This window comes from Capricornis sumatraensis, chromosome X (assembly GCF_032405125.1).
Source record: "Capricornis sumatraensis isolate serow.1 chromosome X, serow.2, whole genome shotgun sequence".
NCBI classification, from domain to species: Eukaryota; Metazoa; Chordata; class Mammalia; order Artiodactyla; family Bovidae; genus Capricornis; species Capricornis sumatraensis.
The window spans coordinates 68,689,826-68,705,649 of NC_091092.1; positions in this window are offsets into that span (position 1 = coordinate 68,689,826).

The window sequence follows — 15,824 nt, forward strand, 5'->3', positions numbered from 1 at the left end:
CATTTTAAAGAACATTATAATCATAAACTGTCATATAACATATGGGTATATGCAGGTTTATTAAATTTTATAGATATATTTACTTGCATTTCTGCTTTATAAATATACCTGATATTTGCATTATTGTTTTAGAAATGTACCTAACTTGTGATAGAAAAAAAAATTCTAATTTGAGTGCTATCTCAAATAATCTCCCCTGAATAACTCAGAAGTCATTTACTCTATAGTAACATTAATGTTTTGCAGTTAAATGTAAAATGTATCCCTTTCCCCTTTTCTTACCCTTATGGAGCAGCTGGGGTTCAAATTACATACTTGGCTGACTGGAATTTTGCTGTTAAAAAATTCCATGCATGGATTACACGTGGGCCAGAGAATAACATAGCCTTGAGAATGCCATTCCCAAAACAGCCAGCACCTGGGGTCTGTTGTAGCATTTTTCCATTTAATTTCTTCTTCATAATGCTGTTTTTGACATTCACATAGATCAGTAACTGTCAAGAGTGATTTAGCATTGATAATACAAACCATTTCTTGAACTTCTTTAATACAGTTGCTTTTATCCCTTTATAGTATTAGTCATTATTAATTTTTGATAAAAAATAAAACGGGAGTGTTCATCTTCAGAGGCATGATAATTAGTTCTGCCTTAAGTTTCCTCAAGGTGTATTTACGTGTTTGTGTGTGAATATATATACTTCTAGATAGGTTGAAAACAGGCTTCTGCATAATATCAACTGTTGAACTGATTGTATTAGTTTACTCAGGCTTCTGTAACAAAGTACCATAAACTGGGTGGCTTAAACAACAATTTATTATATCAGCAATTCTGGAGCACAAGGTATCAGCAGGATTGGTTCTTCCTGAGGAATGTGAGGGAAAGCTCTGTTCCATGCCTGTCTCTTTGGCTTATAGGTGGCTGTTTATATATCCACATAATGTTCTTTCTGTGTATAATCCTGTCTCCAAATTTTCACTTTTTATAAGGACACAAGTCATATTAAATTGGGGCAAACTGTAGTGGCCTCATTTTAGCATGATAAAAACCCTATCTCCAAGTAAGTTTATATTATAAGGAACCTCAAATTAGGACTTCAACATTTAATTTTAGAGAAACGCAGTGTGGTCCATACTGAGATCTTCTTTTCAAAGAAAACACATCCTTCAATTATGTTTTTTATTTGAATGAGTTTAAGCAAAATTGAATAAACAGTCAACCAGATTGTCTATTTAACTTTAAGTGTGAGATCTGTTTTTACTCTTAGGAGATAAAGATCACAAACTCAGTCTGCTTACCAGTGTTTTGAATGCAATAAATAATCAATAAATATTTGGAGAAGGAACAAATGCATCATATTGCAGAAGAAGTAAATGGTGACATCATGGGATTCCTTGATTTGCTTTATTTCTTTTGAACCTGAGGGAGTGGGATGTTGATATGCTACTCTGAGAGTTTAGGATAGGAATCGTATTTAATTACCAAAACTCCTACATGGAAGGATTTTTCCACAGAGTTTCCTGGTTTAAGGCTTGGAGCAATGAGTTAGGCAATTTCTCTGGACTCATGGGTACACTGGGTTTTGAAATGCTCTATTTTGGCTTCTTTGTTGATTTTTCTTTTATTGAAAGTGGAGAAGACAATGTGGGAGTGTCTTGAGATTTATGGAGAAAAAAATTGGCAATTTGATTGGAAAAGTGACAGAGCCAATTGTTGACTTCTGATCTTGAAAAAGGTAGGCAGAGGGACTGTTCTACTATTTATGAGCCAGGAACAAATTGAAGATAGCAGCTCACATTCAACCAATTAAAAGTTCATTTTTTACTGAGAGTACAGCCAATGGTCCTTTGCCCCTCCCTTTGCAATACTTTTAGATTAGCCTATCAATCCAAAGGGATGAGACTACAATGATCCCTTCTACTATAACTTTTCCTTCTCTGCTTGCTAAAAAATGGAATATCCTTTAGAAATTATGAGACTTGTGTTTTTGCCTGCAAACCTCCAAGATCAGTCACTAGATCTATTCTGTATCTTCTAAACAGAAAATTCTGTTCTCTAAAATCCACTTTCATCTGAAGTGGGACTATTGTATCACTAAAATTGATAATATGTACATTTATTTTTATTTTAATATCTTGGCATTCATGATTTTTTTAAAAAAAACCTCCAAATCTTCTTCTACATTCTCACGTTTCTGTCATTTGAGATGATTATTGTCAGGCAGTTTTGTAGTTTAAAGAAGGCAATTAAAAAAAATATTAAAGTAGTATTGATGGTGGTGGTGCATGCACGTTGGAAATATATGCTTATTTGACTTTAAACTTTTAAACATGTTTTCAATTTGAAACGAGAGTTTAAAACAAAGAATCTGAAATGTTAACCCTAATTCCATACAACACTTTCATTAGAATCATTTAAAACCCTTAAGAAAGTTTGTGGGTAAATATAAAATGAAAAATTTCCTTATACTGTATTTGCTGTCTAAAGTTAGAAAAACAAGTCTGATGAAATGGCCTACCTAGCATATTTACATATAATATTTGGATGTCACATGCTGCTAACATGTCACTAACCTAGCAGAAAACAAACAAAAATGGATTACAGCTGGCTCCGTTTAGATGTATGAATATTTTAGATAGCCAAGTTTTTATGCATCCACCTTCTCTGTGGAAACAAAGACAGCAAAATAGGTGAAATTCTATTTTTTCCAATAAAACCTTGTTTTAGTAGCATGTGATAACAATAACTGTCTAATATGTATATGACACTCACTATGTGTTAGCAGAGCCACCATACTGTCCAAATCTAAGAGGAACACTGCCTTCTATGTAAATGGTATCCTCTGAATTATGCAACATGGTGGTACTGAGTTTCAGGCTCTGTTCTAAGCACCTTACATATATTACCTCAATATATTAATAATACTCATAAAAACTAAGAGTTAAATACTATTATGTTCACTCAACAAATGCAGAAACTGAGGTACAGAGTAAGGAAATACTTTGCTCATGTTCACATAGTAAGTGACAAAAAATAGATTCAAACTCAGACAATCTAACTGTAGATGCCATAGTTGTAGTGACTATACATACTGACTCTGTAAAGCTTGGAAAGAGTTTATGGCTCTGGAAATAAAGAGACAGCAGTGAGTTCAAAAATAATGAATGCAGTTAGCATTAAAAATTAATGTCTGAAGCCTTCTTCACATGTGCAAAACAGGAACTAGAAATTAGATTCTGAAATTTTAAACTTTCAATGCAAAGACGGAAACCCCATCAGTTGTATGATTCACATTGTCTAAACAACAAATATAGACCAGTTGCTAAGAAGCAGAGCTATTGGTACGAATGTCAGAAAAAAATATTGCTACTAAGATCAGAAAGGACTTCCCCAGTGGCTCAGCTGGAAAAAAAAAAAATTATAATGCAGGAGATGCAGGAGACTTGGGTTCGATCCCTGGGTTAGGAAGATCCTCTAGAGGAGGGCATGGGAATCCACTCCAGTATTCTTGCCTGAAAAATCCTCCAGATAAAGGAGTCTGGTGGGCTACAGTTCATGGGCTCCCAGAGTGAGACATGACTGAAAAAACTGAGCATGGCATGGCGAGATCAGAAAATTAGTCTTTTTATTAGCACTTTTGAAAAGTATGTTCTGAGGGATATCATCAACAGCATCTTCACAGTAAGCACAGTAACAGGTTCTTCAGGCTATTTCTAATAATGTTGCTTATTGTAAATTGATGTAAATACAGTGTTGCTTATTGTAATTGATGCTTATTGTAAATTGGAATCATGTTATTTCAAAGTGATCTTCCCCACAAGTTATTATTGAGCTATACCAGGTCAAAATAAAGTAGCTCACTAGTCAATATTCACCTTTCTCTGGTAGTTTTGATTAAACCAGCTGAAAAACATCCAAAGGAAACAGTCCCCTTTTGAGACTTCTCTGTAAGTATAAGCTCTTTCCACTCAGACTTTGAAAATGTTGAGAAACACTAAATTCCAGGTTATAATCTGTGATGATAACCTGATGTGCAGGTATAAAATGTTGCTAATTATATGCAGATCGTCATGCTTTAAAAGTTCATGATCATTTTGTCATGGACTACTGCTGCTAGTAAGAATTCTGAGTGTGTAGTCCAAGGAGAAGCAGTGCAGCGTCAGTCTTGACTAAGCATCTGAACTTTTGAGCAAGTCATATCTGATTCCAAGAGTGTGATTTAGAATAGGTTATCAATCTCCTAAAATTTCCTTCTTCACTGGTAATATAAAAATAATACCTATCACACAAGGTTATTTTAACGTGAAGAATACAAAGTGCCAAGTGGAGTGCCTGGTGTAGGTAGGACTCAGTTATTGCAAATGTCCATTAATAATACTAACATACTATGAAATGTTACTTAAAATGCTAGTGACACAAATATTTGTGTCAGAAATACATGTCTATTGTTTGCTTTTTTTAATATTCTGCGCACACTTTATATATCACACCTACAACCAGGCTTAAAAAATAGAAAAAAAAAAAAAAAAGAGCTCCTTACCTACTTTCTTTTTAGTCCTATTTGTTGTGACCTTCCTTGCTTCTACCAGGAAAAAGCAGAACAAAGCTCACTCATACCAAAGCATTAGTGAATCAGTGTAGCAGTATAGAAGAGTGATTATTTTAGTCCCACAGACACATCAAATTCTGAGCCTTACTTTGTTTTGTAGGCCCCAAACTTTTCATTTAGTAAACAAATTCCCTCCTCATAGGGTTGTTGAAAGGATGGGAGGTTGCCATGTGAAAGTATTAATACAGTGGCCCCAAATATAAAGTATTTAATAAATGCTAGTTATTACTGGTATTGTTATTCTGCTATAATATTTAGCTTTGAAGACCCAAACTTTAGACAGAGCTGTCATCCTAATTCATTGTGTGTCCTTGGGGGTTGTATAAAAGTGCTTAGTAAATTACACAACTTTATCCAAATAGTAATAGTAGTAGGTAGTAGTAGCAATATTTGGTAAAAAGTGAGTGAATGGGAAAATCAGCACCCATCATGTGCCAATCATTTTTATGCAAGTTATCTTATTTAATACTTACAATAACTGAGGTTAAGATGATTTACTGTATGTCTGTTGTGAAACACCACACAGTTTCTCTACTGTACAACCTCAAGACTCAAACTTAGATTAAAAGGCACTTGTCCCTTTCCTATCCTTCTTCTTTACTTGTATGGGTCTTAAGAATGTTACATGGGGCCTACTTTCTGCTCTTTTAGGGGTTAATATTTAGCACTCTACCTAACGGTGTCTTTTTAATTTTCTCCAGCTTAGCTCTGAAATGGAATTCATGTCTGAGTCAGTGGAATTGAGGAGATAGAGTGTGTGACACCATATTGCAGAAGCTGAGTTTCACCCCAGAGCAGAGTTGACCCCAGTTCAGGGAACCAGATTCTAGAAGGAGGGAATTTACTGGTCTATATAGTGAGAAGACATAAGGTTTCTTACTTCCTCTGTTCTTTGCCTGTGCTCTAAACTTAGAAATGCTGAGTCTGGGAAAAAGGGTGCAGGGAAGATTTTCATATTTTTATGGTATATTTTGCTCCTCCAGTCCCTTTATGCTTCTCTCACAGAACAGTGTGTGGATATTTTGCTTTAAGGGTTTTACTATAGCTCACACTGGGGAAACCAGTGAAATAACAAAAAATAAATAATTGTGAGGAAGTATTGTGTTTTTAATGAAACAGGATGTTGAGTCTACTCTGCAGTCTATACGTGATGTTAGTACCTTTATATGCAACTCTGCTCTGCTTAGAAATTATAAAAACACTTTCATTTAAACTTTACCTAAACTTTATAACTCCATCTCCAAAGTTCTATAACTGTCTTCTCCTTTGTTTGAGAATACCCCATGATTCCTTTGATGTGTTATATTGTTATATCTCTCATTGTTATGGGCCAAGAAGTCTGATTTTTTTCAGACTACAGATTTGTTCTTGGTGTCCTTAGGCTGTTTGTACTAGGAAAAAGTGAACAGTTTTAAGTGTTTATTCTGTTTTTCTTTAATACAACTTATTTTATATTGTTTATATGGTTTGATTTTTAATAATAGCTGTGTTTAACTTATGCCTGTTCATAAAGTAGCTGACAATTAAAAATTGATCCTTTTGAGCAAGGATGATCCAGCTATAGCATACTATGAGGTAGATCATATAATCTTCACTTACCAGTGAAGAAACTGAGAATCCGATAGGTTAAGTAACATAACCTGTGACCTAGGTCACACAACTAATAAATGGCAGAACTGGAATTTGAACCCAAAATTTCAGTTTCCTCTGATATGTTGTTAAAATTGCTTGAGAATTTTGCCCTCAATTTTCATCTGTGAAAATGGGGCCTGCTAACTTTGTGGTCTCCTTTCTCCAGGAAGAATTTACTGTAGACTGGGTAGTCTACGGGTATAATTCTTGCAGAATATCAGATATGTATTAATTTATTTACCATTCAAAGATAGTAATACTAAGCCCAGAAAGAACCTTTATCCTAAAATTGTATATTTTTGAGGGCTCATTAAATGTCATGTGCTTTTTCTACATTGTATCAGAGAAGTAGATATCATACCCCATTTAAAGATTAGAAAACTCAACATCTTGCTCAACATAAATCAGTTGGCAAAATGGGGAATTTAGGATTCAAACTTGGGTCTAATTAACTCCAAAGCTCATGTTCTATCCGCTAGTTCAGATTTGAGAATACCTGGCTAATATCCCTCTTAGTAAAGTGTACTGTAAGAAAAATGTAAGGAAAAAAAATAATAATATAAACCTTTCTGAAAGACTGGGAGATTTCTGCAGATGTACACTGTGCTTACAAATGGGGTTAGTCCTTTCATTAAGCTTTAGTACTGGCCCCTGGTGGTCATTAAGCTTTAGTACTGGTCCCTGGTGGCTCGGATGGCAAATATTCTGCCTGGAATGCAGGAAACCGGGGTTCAATTGCTGGGTAAGAAAGATCCCCTGGAGAAGGAAATGGTAACCTACTCCAGTATTCTCACCTGGAGAATTCCGTAGACTGAGGAGCATGGTGGGCCACAGTCCATGGGTTCACAAAGAGTCAAACACAACTGAATGAATTTCATTTTCACTGGTCCACTATGTTCACACTCATCAGTCAATCAACTTTTTCCCCCTACAATCTGAGCTTTAGCCTTAAGAAAGGGAAGGGTAAAATCAGACTCTGACTTTTGTTGCAATGTGAACTTAAACATGTATTCGTCATATTTATCTCCCCAATACATTCAGTCCCTTGAAGAGGAAACGATTATCTTTTAAGTTAAACAGTCACACTGTCTACAAAGTTCTGGCCTAAGCAAGGAGAAACAGAATCCTAGCTTTCAAATGCTTATTGTTTGCCTGATGCAAAACTGCATTATATACTTTTTTCGTACACTTTGTAAAGGTTTTGGGCTACTATTTAAATTCATCTTTCATTAGCCAGGTTTTAGAGCATTGTATTTGTTAAAAGAAATAATTTATTTTCCAATGTAGTGTCAGAGTACCCAGACCTTACTCACGATCATCCCAATCTGATGGAATTTTGAGACACATTGTCATCACTGACTTCAATTCTCCTGAAAGGGCAGCTGCTCAAAGTTTCAAGTAATAGCACACTGCTGCCTGGAGACTTAAGCAATAACATATTTTAAAATTTGGTCTGAAAGCTTAGTAATGCTCATGATCTCAGTAATTACTCAGCATGTGATTTATTAATATTGGAGTTTAATAAGAAAAAAAAAATTAAGTAGGCTTTTGCATTGCTTCATCTGCTTCATGAGTCTCCTCAAAATGATTCCTTTAATGTTTACCTCTTTTAAAAATTCAAAGATCTATTAATAAAATGACTTTTTCCAGTTTTAAATGTTAGTCTCTTTAACATCCGTTTGTCTTTAAGTCATTAGCCAGTTACTATGATCAACGATTTTACTTAAGGAAGGATGCATGATTAAATGATTAAAGGCTTGACTGAGAAATCTAAGACTGAAATCTTTAGTTGTAGCTCTGATTGATAGCAGCAAAGTTTTCTTCCTAATGATTGCTTTGCTTCCCATTTCTCTGGGAATTACCTGGTGGTTCAGACGGTAAAGAATCTTCCTGCAAATGCAGGAGACCTGGGTTCAACCCCTGGGCCAAATTGACAATAATTGCTATGCATCTATATCATCAAAAACATTTTTAGAATATTAATAAGTAATTTTACAAGGTGCACTGTGATCCTACATTGCTAAGAATGTTCTATGTGTAAAATATTAAATGATCTGATGGAGGAAATCCAAGTCATACATGGATTTTTTTTAAAATTCAAATATTTTGTATTGACCAGTCTCATAACTCATGTGTTGTTGAAACTTTGGTTAAGGTAATGTGTCATGAGAACAAAACAATGAGGCCCCACATACTCTTAGCTTCCTGCTATTCTACAGTTCCTGGGGCCAAATTGTTAAAACTGAAAATTTTGGTGAGGTTCTCAAGCTTTGTGCTAAAACATATGTGTTACTCAACTTTAGAAATGAAACAAAATCATCCTTATAAATTGGGCCACTAAATCTACCTAAATTTAATCTAATGGTAGAAGCATTAGGAGCAAGAGGCCATCTAAGACAGAGTTTCTCAACCATCATACTGCCAATATCTTAGATTGGATAATTCTTTGCTGCAGGGACTGTCCTTTGCATTGTAGCACGTTTAGCATTCCCAACCTCTACCGACTAGGCTATTCAGGTATGACCTAAATCAACTCCTTTACGACTATACAGTGGAAGTGACAAATAGATTCAAGGGATTACATCTGATAGACACAGAGCCTGAAGGACTATGGACAGAGGTTTGTGACATTGTACAGGAGGCAGTGATCAAGACCATCCCCAAGAAAAGGAAATACAAAAAGGCAAAATGGTTGTCTGAGGAGGCCTTACAAACACCTATGAGAAGGAAGAGAAGTGAAAGGCAAAGGAGAAAAGCAAAGTTATACCCATTTGAGTGCAGAGTTCCAAATAATAGCAAGGAGAGATAAGAAAGTCTTCCTCAGTGATCAGTGCAAAGAAATAGAGGAAAACAATAGAATAAGAAAGACTAGAAATCTCTTTAAGAAAATTAGAGATACCAAGGGAACATTTCATGCAAAGATGGGCCCAATAAAGGAAAGAAACTGCATGGACTTAACAGAAGCAGAAGATATTAAGAAGAGGTGGCAAGAATACACAGAAGAACATACAAAAAAGATCTTCACGACCCAGATAATCATGATGGTGTGATCACTCACCTAGAGCCAGACATCCTGGAATTTTGTGAAGTCAAGTGGGCCTTAGGAAGCATCATTATGAACAAAGCTAGAGGAGGTGATGAAATTCCTGTTGAGTTATTTCAAATCCTAAATGATGATACAGTGAAAGTGCTTCACTCAAAATGCCAGCAAATTTGGAAAACTCAGCAGTGGCCACATGACTAGATAAGGTCACTTTTCATTCCAATCCCAAAGAATGCTCAAACTACTGCACAATTGCACTCATCTCTCATGCTAGCAAAGTAGTGCTCAAAATTCTCCAAGCCAGTCTTCAACAGTACATGTACCGTGAACTTCTAGATGTTCAAGCTGGATATAGAAAAAGCAGAGGAACGAGAGATCAAATTGCTAACATCCATTGGATTATCAAAAAAGCAAGAGAGTTTCAGAAAAACATCTACCTCTGCTTTATTGACTATGAAAAATCCTTTGACCGTGGATCACAATAAAGTGTGAAAAATTCTGAAAGAGATGGGAATACCAGACCATCTGACCTGCTTCATGAGAAATCTTTATACAGGTCAAGTAACAACAGAACTGGACATGGAACAACAGATTTGTTCCAAATCGGGAAAGGAGTAGATTGAGTTTCTTTTTGTCACCCTGCGTATTTAACTTATATGCAGAGTACATTATGAGAAATGCTGGACTGGATGAAGCACATGATAGAATCTAGATTGCCAGGAGAAATATCAATAACTTCAGATATGCAGATGACACCACCCTTATGGCAGAAAGCCAAGAAGAACTAAAGAGCCTCTTGATGAAAGTGAAAGAGGAGAGTGAAAAAGATGGCTTAAAACTCAACATTCAGAAAACTAAGATCATGGTTTCTGGTACCATTACTTCATGACAAATACATGGGGAAACAGTGGAAACAGTGACAGACTTTATTTTGAGGGACTCCAAAATTACTGCAGATGATGATTGCAACCATGAAATTAAAAGACGCTTGCTCCTTAGAAGGAAAGTTATGACCAAACCAGAGAGCTTATTAAAAAGCAGAGACATTAGTTTGCCAACAAAGGTCCATCTAGTCAATGGTGTGGTTTTTCCAGTAATCATGTATGGATGTGAGAGTTGGACTATAAAGCAAGCTGAGTGGTGAAGGATTGATGCTTTTGAACTGTGGTGTTAGAGAAGACTTATGAGAGTCCCTTGGACTCCAAAGAAATCCAACCAGTACATCCTAAAGGAAATCAGTCACGGATATTCATTGGAAGGACTTATGCTGAAGCTGAAGCTCCAATTCTTTGGCCACCTGATGCGAAGAGCTGACTCATTTGAAAAGACCCTGATGCTGGGAAAGACTGAAGGTGGAAGCAGATGGGGATGACAGAGGATGAGATGGTTGGAAGGCATAACCAACTCAATGGACATGAGTTTGAGTAAACTCTGGGTGTTGGTATTGGACACGGAAGCCTGGCATGTTGCAGTCCATGAGGTCATTAAAATTCAGACATGACTGAGTGACTGAACTGACTGAACAGACTAGATATCAGTACCACCACCCCCAGGAGCTATAACAACAAAAATGTCTTCAGGCAATGCCAAATGTCCCCTGTAGAGGTGCAAACTCATTCCAGGTTGAGAAATACTGAATTGCAATGTATGAATATGTTTCTGCTTCCCTATTATAAACTTCAAATATTATAGAGATTTCTTTCTTCTTAATAAAGCATTGTTTCATGAGTAGTCCTCTTTTAAAATATAGATAATACAGACACACTTAGGAATATCAGAAAATTAAGCTCTAAGTGGTCATTGGCACTTAGCAACTATCTATTCATAAAAAGTACAATAGCTAACACCTTTTCATATATAGTACCTTATATAGCTAAAAGACTGAGCTATAGGAGCTGACAAACCTGAATTCCAGTATGAGATCTACCACCATCCAACTGAATTGGAACAAAGTTCACCTAAATTTTTCCTTAATTTCTTTACTTGTAAAATGAGACACTAATAGTATTAATCTTGTTTGTTACATGAATGAATATTATGCAGTGAACTTGTGTTTCACAATATATAGAATAGTACATTTTAGTTCTAATATTATTATTATTTTTTTGCTTAATAGGGACCTTGTGAGGAATATTTAGTATTATTTCTATTTGATAGATAGCATATATGATGATACATCTGAAAACACTTTACACATAGTAGGCCTTTACTTAGACTTCAATTCAGTTCAGTCGTTCAGTCGTGTCCGACTCTTTGCGACCCCATGAAACGCAGCACGCCAGGCCTCCCTGTCCATCACCAAATCCCAGAGCACACCCAAACCCATGTCCATTGAGTCGGTGATGCCATATAACCATCTCATCCTCATCGTCCCCTTCTCCTCCTGGCCTCAGTCTTTCTCAGCATCAGGGTCTTTTCCAATGAGTCATTTCTTTGCATCAGGTGGCCAAAGTATTAGAGTTTCAGCTTCAATATCAATCCTTCCAATGAACACCCAGGACTGATCTCCTTTTGGATGGACTGGTTGGATCTCCTTGCAGTCCAAGGGACTCTCAAGAGTCTTCTCCAACACCAAAGTTCAAAAGCATCAATTCTTCAGTGCTCAGCTTGCCTTGTAGTCCAACTCTCATATCCATACATGACCACAGGAAAAACCATAGCCTTGACTAGACGGGCCTTTGTTGGCAAAGTAATGTCTCTGCTTTTTAATATGCTGCCTAAGTTGGTCATAACTCTCCTTCCAAGGAGTAAGCATCTTTTAATTTCGTGGCTGCGGTCACCATCTGCAGCCCCGAAAAATTTTGGAGCCCCGAAAAATAAAGTCTTCCACTGTTTCTACTGTTTCCCCACCTATTTCCCATGAAGTGATGGGACCAGATGCCATGATCTTCGTTTTCTGAATGTTGAGCTTTAAGCCAACTATTTTGCTCTCTTCTTTCACTTTCATCAAGAGGCTCTTTAGTTCTTCACTTTCTGCCATAAGGGTGGTGTTATCTGCATATCTGAGGTTATTGATATTTCACCCAGAAATCTTGATTCCAGCTTGTGCTTCCTCCAGCCAAGCATTTCTCATGATGTACTCTGCATATAAGTTAAATAAGCAAGGTGACAATATACAGCCTTGACATACTCCTTTTCCTATTTGGAACCAGTTTGGTGTTCCATATCCAGTTCTAACTGTTGCTTTACTTAGAGAGGTAAAACTTATTCAAGCTTACAATTAACTTGAACCTAGACAGAAATGTAGTTCTTCTGATTTCAAATCCTTTTCTCCTGTCTGACAGAATTTGTAAAAAATTAGAGAATGTACAGTTTGGCTCAGAGAAGCAGAGAAAGATAGAGACATAAATTATAAATCTGAGAAAGACCTAGATAAATCAGCCCTGTTAGAAGCCCTGGTGGGCAGCCAAGAGGAAGCACAGAGGAACCAAAACAGTTATCCTAAGAAGAAAGTAATGTGAAAAATATATTGTAGTTAAGCCAGGCCCATTATCTGTTCTCTGATTGACTATCCAAACTACACAATCTCCTGCAGGCCCATCTTTAATGTTGCCCAGGTCTAGAGAAAGAGAATAAATGGAAGTATTTTGTACTGCATAGTCCACCTTCCTCCTCTTCCCACCTCTATCTCTGTCCTGCTCCACAAAGATCTCTTGATGGCTCAGACAGTAAGGAATCTGCCCGCAATTCAGGAGACCCAGGTTCAATCCTTGGGTTGGGAGGATCCCCTGGAAAAGGGAATGACTACTGAATCCAGTATTCTTGTATGGAGAATTCCATGGACAGAGGAGCCTGGCAGGCTACAGTCCATGGGGTTGCCAAGAGTCATATGTAGCTGAATGACTAACAAACATATAAACACCTTTACATATATTCAAGTCCACTCACCTCTTACAATGTGCAAACAGTTGCCTCTTGGCCACCTCCAGGTATAAGGTTAAACACACTTATTGATCAGTTTGTTTTTAGAAGGATGCACATAAGCAAGAGACCACTCTGGTCCTTGACAGCAGATTCTGGACCAATTGGGTAGCAAGCTTTTTGTACTTGAAGGCTAGTTTAGAAAAAAAGAGTTAATTCTTCAGTTGAAGTACATACCATTGGACTTGCAGAGAGAAGTAGCTGGAGTAGAACCAAATCAGGATATTTTAAAGTACAAGACCTTGTTACTCAGCACAAGGGTAATAACAGAATTTCTGTGTTTGTCTTAAAATTTTCCTCAGCAAATGTATGTCTGTCAACATCTTAAATTTTCTTGTGATATCTAGCTAAACTTAATAATAAATCTTTATTTTTCAGGGAGAAGGAAGTAAGTCACAGAATTGCTAAGGGTTTACCAAAACTCCCAATTGTCAGGAACTGTGTTAGAACAAGAACCTTTGGGGGCCCAAGTGAGTACTTCAGATAGTGAACATTTAAAGGCCTAAATGTCCTTTATCAGGAGGAAGACATTATGGGGAAGAAAAGAGCAGTTAAGAATTCACAGATCTCCCCTCCCTCTTGAATATATGTATATCTATGGCTGATTCATGTTGAGATTTGACAGAAAACAACAAAATTCTGTAAAGCAATTATCTTTCAATTAAAAAAAATAAAAAAATTCACAGATCTGGCTAAATAAAAAATGAAATCACAGATAATCAATTTATAAGACACCTACTTATTTACTTACTTACTTAATTCAAAAAAAACATTTATTGAGTCTTTTATACATTAGTAAGCACTGATCTAGAAGTTGATACCACATGGATAACAGAAGGGCTTTATGTATAGTGGAAGAAGGAAGATCACATTTTTCAGAGGATATGATGTCTAAAATGATATTTTAATAGATGAATTGGCCAAGGGGGTATGTGTGCATACGTGTACGCATATCTCTGTGTATGTGCATCTATGCCTGTCAACTAAGGGGAAAAATAAGGCATTTTAGGTAAATGGGCCTTAATTTAAAATATTGATATTAATAAAAATACTTTTAATCCCATTTTACAGATGAAGAAACCAAGGCTGAAGAGATTTTGACTTTCCCAAGGCCACATATCCACTACATTTTGGAACCCCAAATTAAATCAAACAAGTCAGCATAATTCCAAATTTGATCTTTCTTCATTATACATAGCCCTTCCTCCAGTCAAGTCTTGCTATTCAAGGGATCCTAATCTTAAAAAAACAAACAAACAACAACAAAAAAAAAAAAAAAAAACGGGGAATTTTTGGTCATATTTTCATGATGTTGGATTAAATCCCATCTTAGTAAGAATACACACACACTCCCAGGCACCCAGAACCAATTAATTCCTGTTTGTTAGCTTAATAAACACATGAACAAATAAAATATTTGGGTTACCAAACATTTATTAGAGTCTGTTGTCTTCGAATCAATGTGCTTTTTATGCATGATGTAGGGGAAGAAGGCACTGTCCCTATTCTTTACGGGCTTACTACCTAATCAAAGAAATTACATATTTTTGAAATAGCTGAAATATAAGATAGAATATGAAAAACTACAGAAAAAGTGCAAAATACTCAAATGATGAAAATAATAAAGGTACAGGATAACTTTTTCCTATAAAATGTCCACTTTAAGCTGGACTGGGGAGGTTAGATAAACCTTCTTTAGTCAGATATTGAGATTTGGACAATCCAGAGACAGGGAACAGTCGGAAGGAAATTCCAAATTGAGAAAATGAGAAAGTAGCATAGAATAATAACTAAACCCTCAAGGACTCTGAAGTTAGATTAAAAGTGTGTTAAAAATTCTAGTTCTGTCATTTACTAGCTACATGGCCAATATATAGTTACTTAACCTCTATACATTTTATCTTTTTGTATCATTAAGGAATAAAAATGAATAATACCTAAAAGGTACTTATTGTGATGTCTGGCATGTGGTAGTTGGTAAAAATTAGCTAATTTATGTAAAACATAACGTATATAGAACAAAAAGGATTTTACTTGGGATAGAAATGGTATTAAAAGGATTAGGACTGAGAAGCAATATATATATATATATATATATATATATATATATATATATATATATATATATATATATTTAATTTGGTCTTACAAGTTATTTTTAGTTTGCATTGTCTCACTGATCCTGTTCATGACACCAATTGTCTAACTATTCACATTGTTCACTCAATTCCGGGTAGGCAAGGTGCAAGCTGAGAAGCTGAAAGAAGTTGCAAGTAGCTGGAGGAACTGCAGACATATTTAATCTCTCCCTGGCTGGCATGGCAACCATAATATAGTCTCTCTCCTGGCTGATGAAGCAGCAGTAGTAGCAGCCATAATACAATCATAACCTCAGCTCGGTTCAGTTCAGTTGCTCACTCATTCCCAGTACTTTGAAACCTCATGGACTGAAGCACAGCAGGCTTCCATGTCCATCACCAACTCCTGGAGCTTGCTCAAACTCATGTCCATTGAGTCAGTGATGAATGAGTTGAATGAGTCAGCCATTCAACAATCTCGTCCTCTGTCCTCCCCTTCTCCCCCCGCCTTCAATCTTTCCCAGCATCAGGTCCTTTTCCAAT